Consider the following 4,126-nt stretch of genomic DNA (forward strand, 5'->3'; position numbering starts at 1 on the left):
TGGGTAAACCAGTCTTTCAGCTAATGTGATTCAAACAAAGCCTCTGCCAGGCTTGAAACCTTCTGATTAGACGAGGTCAGGAAACGCAGTTGGTAAACTTTAATGTGTGCTTTAATGTGTGCTGAGTGTGTGTATGTGTGTGTGTGTGTGTGTGTGTGTGTGTGCCTGTGTGCGCATGTGCGTGTGTGTGTGTGTGTCTGGAGTATGCCTCCCTCATTCTCATGTATAACTTATCTGGTTCTCCAGCACATTCTTTTGCCTTTGTGAAGAGGGAGTGCCCTCTCATATCACGTTTGTGCTGAGATCTCATCAAGGATGGATACGGATGGATTGCTCTTACTCTTGCATTTCTCCTGTTTATCTTTCCTAAAGTGGGGTCTTGTCCATGCAGCTGTGTTGCTTGGCAACAGCAGACGGTCCCAGACTGCAACTCCCCCACCACCCTGCCTCATACACCTACATGTACATACACACACACACACACACACACACACACACACACACTCACACACACATGCTTCTGTCACACCTCCACGTCAGAAAACACATTTTTTCGCCCTGGCCCCTCCGCTCTCTGCCAAAGTCGGCGATCATTTTGGCGTGTGTGGAATGTAAAAATGCCAGGCAGTAACGAGAGCGAAGAGAGCACAGCCTATTACACTGCCCCCTCCTTCGCTCCCATTGCAGTTAAACCATCATCAAAACACCAATAACTGGAAGATCTATTCTATTATTATTATCTAATCTATTATTATTATTTTTCTATTACTATTGTTTACAAAGTATATATATATTATATATATATATAATCAATATGAACAACTTGTCTTTCTTTGTTGCTCTGTGGAGAAAACCTAGTATCAACCTTTTTTCAATACTGAGGCGCTTGCTCGAATTATCTCTCCACAGTCCTTCCATGGCTAGCTGTCCTGTCCAATCCAGTCTGCCTTCCTTCCTTTGTTTAGGTAAACCTTCAGAGCCTAAAATAGCCTTGTGAGCCTCTGACCATCTAGCCTTTGTTCAAGTGGCATTCACAGTGCACTCTGAGATCATGTTTGATGTGGTTACGCTTGAGGATGCGCCTGCAGAGTGTGGACAGGATGACTTGCAGGCCCCCCCAACAATACACACACTCACACACACACACACACACACACACACACACACACACACAGACCTTATCTGTGTCTCTGTCTACCGTCCACGCTTTCCACACCTGTGCTCCTCTCCGTCCCTGCCCTCCCTGACCCCATCAGTCTCCTTGGCAACTGGTCTAGTGCGAGTCCCTGGGCCCCCAATGTGATAAATCTGCTATGGACATGGACATAGATCTGATACAGACATGGACATAGACACACACACACACACACACACACACACACACACACACACACACACACACATACTTTCCTACATACAGCTCTGGAAAAAATTAAGAAACCGCTGCACATTTTTCTGATGTCATCCTGTGGTTGCTGAGTGACATTCGAATGAGTTGGCGGTCATATTCAAAATTAAGAGACCACTGAAAATTTGAATATGACCGTCAACTCATTCGAATGTCACTCATCAACCCTAGGGTGAAATCAGAAAAATATGCAGTGGTCTCTTAATTTTTTCCAGAACTGTATACACACACACAGACACACACACACACACACAGGGATACGGTATACACCTGTTTATTTGTCTGTCTTTGTGCATGTCAGAACGAGTTATTGTACTCTTCCTAGCTGCCAGGCGGACAAGGCTGTGTGTGTGTGTGTGTGTGTGTGTGTGTGTGTGTGTGTGTGTGTGTGTGTGTGTGTGTATGTGTGTGTGTGTGTGTGTGTGTGTATGTGTGTTTGTGTGTGCGTATATGTGTGTGTGTGTGTATGTGTGTTGTATGTGCATGTGTGTGTGTGTGTGTGTGTGTGTGTTTACTTTATACAGGCCTTCTGTCTTTGATTCGATTGCCTTGGCTGGCTGGCCAGTATTCCAGCTGGAGACCCATCTCTTCCTGCCCAAATGAAGTGGTGAATCAGCAAACTGAATAGAATGCAGAATGGCATATGGAATCGGTTATATGTTTTCAATGATCCCCCTGGACCAGCTTAGCTCATGGCAAAATCCACTCACACTGTAGCACTGTGTCCTAACTGCATGCGATGAGAGGGGAGCGTACCTATGTTCCCCGGGTCCAATGTTCCCTGCTTTGTATAGGACCGGGGAACATGGGACCCTTTTTTACTGTAAAACCCTAACCATAACCCTAACCCCGAGCGGGGAACATAGGATCCGGGGAACATAGAGATGACCCCCAATAGACCAGCATATATAAAAGATTGTAAATAGAGATCAGTCAGTTTTATGCAACATTTGGACACATGCATGCTGTCAGGACAAACTGTAAGTCTACATCCCAAAAGGCTAATATATGTAGCTAATGTGCAGTGTAAAGTATACCCTCTACTTCACTAAGAATACTCTCACTAAAGTATACTATGTCTCTGCATACTTCATATCCCCATACAGATGGTGAATGACAAAACATTATCTCATGTTGTGGTTCCTCTATTGATGGATATTTTATTTAAGCAAACAAAAAATAAATTGTTGGGATGAGTGTTTAAGGAAAACTCAGTATTTATGTTGCAGCATAGCCCTAATGTTAGAATGAAGACAATGAAGACGTACTATGCGTATGAACATCGACATACAGATATGAGGAAAGGAAGACTAAATTGAGATATATTCTGTTCTATCATTTCCCTATTCGTATTTGTATCTGTGTACCATGCCAGGGATACCCTGCTATTTTATTTCCCCACGCATCTGCAAGGTTTCTGCACTTCAAAACACAGACAGCCAGAGTCACAGCGCAGTCTCCATCCAAAATCTGCTAAAACGATGACAGCCTAGCCCAGCTAATAGAAACACAGCTGGCTCTAACAAGACAGTGGTGGCACAGCCAACGAAGAGGCTGGCTATGAGCTAACGAGAGCGCCGATTGGCCAACGGAGACGTAGCTACGCTAACAAGAGCGCCGAGTAGCCAAAAGGAGAGGTGGCTACGCTAACGGCTAGGAGGAGTCTCTCCAGGGACTTGTTAGGCGCCGTGAGGGAGAGAAAAATGATGGTGGGCCTCTGCGCAGTGTCTGCGCAGGGCCTCCACCACACACCTCATTGATCAAAGACACGGTCCCTCTGGACCTCGTTTCCCCACACACGCTGCAGTGGAGGCTGGTGGTGGAGGTGGCACTGTAAATGGGGCATGGATGTTGACGGGATGTGTGCTAGATAAAAAGCAGATGGTGAATGGAGGGGGGTGGGTGGAGGAGCAGAAATGGAGATGAAGAGAAATGGAAAGATGGAGAGAGTGAGAAGGGGGAAGGGGCCACAGGGACTAGTAGGAAGAGGAGAGGAGGAAAGATAGAAGAGTGGGAAACAGATGGAAGAAGAGTGTGATATGGAGAGAGAGGAAGACAGGAGTCAGAGAGAGTGAGACAGAGAGAGAGAAGGACATGAATATCCTCCATCATCCTCCATGATGGATAATTTGTGATGCTGGCCTAGTTGTCAGTGGCAGTGTCATTTCCCACTGTGGCTTCCTACTCTTTAGAAGGAGAGTTTAGCCTTCCAACCCATGTAGAGCCCACCATATATGGCTTCAATCACCGTCCCTGGGCATCAGTACTGGATCAAAGAGCAGCACAACAAACAGTGATGCTATAGGCAGCTGGCCCAAGGGCTTTATGCAATACAAACATGAGTTTGAGCAGTGAGGGGCCAGGCCTCTGAGGAACTTCCCAGGAAAGGGGGTAGTTTTAATTAAAAGACAATAGAAGCTGACCAGACTTGATGGCACCAAAAGGCCACATCCCCTTCCACCACACCTTTACATTGCATATTCATAGTAGGTCACTCCTTCTCTTTGTGTGTAACTTATGGTAGACTTGTTTCTGTATAGTCAGAGAATACTGGTGAAACCCATGATGGGGTGACACAAGCTTGTACCTCTCCCTTGAGGGGCACTGGCCCCTCATTGAAAAGAATAAAAGCCTGGATCTTGATATTCCATCGTCCTGACTGAGTCTTAAGAGAAATATTGTAGTAAAAATATGCTATCACTACTCAGTGGCATGTCA

At 45.7% G+C, this 4,126-nt stretch overlaps 1 long non-coding RNA gene across 2 annotated transcripts in view; it reads right to left on the reverse strand.

Annotated features, from left to right (window-relative positions):
• Window positions 1–1,930: 1,930 nt before the first annotated feature.
• The window catches only part of LOC121697219, a 4,814-nt gene continuing 2,618 nt past the window's right edge, over window positions 1,931–4,126 (reverse strand). Inside the window, exon 3 of one of the 2 annotated variants that reach the window (XR_006026409.1) lies at window positions 1,931–1,999. This is a non-coding gene — a long non-coding RNA (uncharacterized LOC121697219). Of the gene's footprint in view, window positions 2,029–4,126 lie in introns of both variants that reach the window. The other variant, XR_006026408.1, reaches the window with a different exon arrangement.

Source organism: Alosa sapidissima, chromosome 22 (genome assembly GCF_018492685.1).
Source record: "Alosa sapidissima isolate fAloSap1 chromosome 22, fAloSap1.pri, whole genome shotgun sequence".
Lineage (NCBI taxonomy): Eukaryota > Metazoa > Chordata > Actinopteri > Clupeiformes > Clupeidae > Alosa > Alosa sapidissima.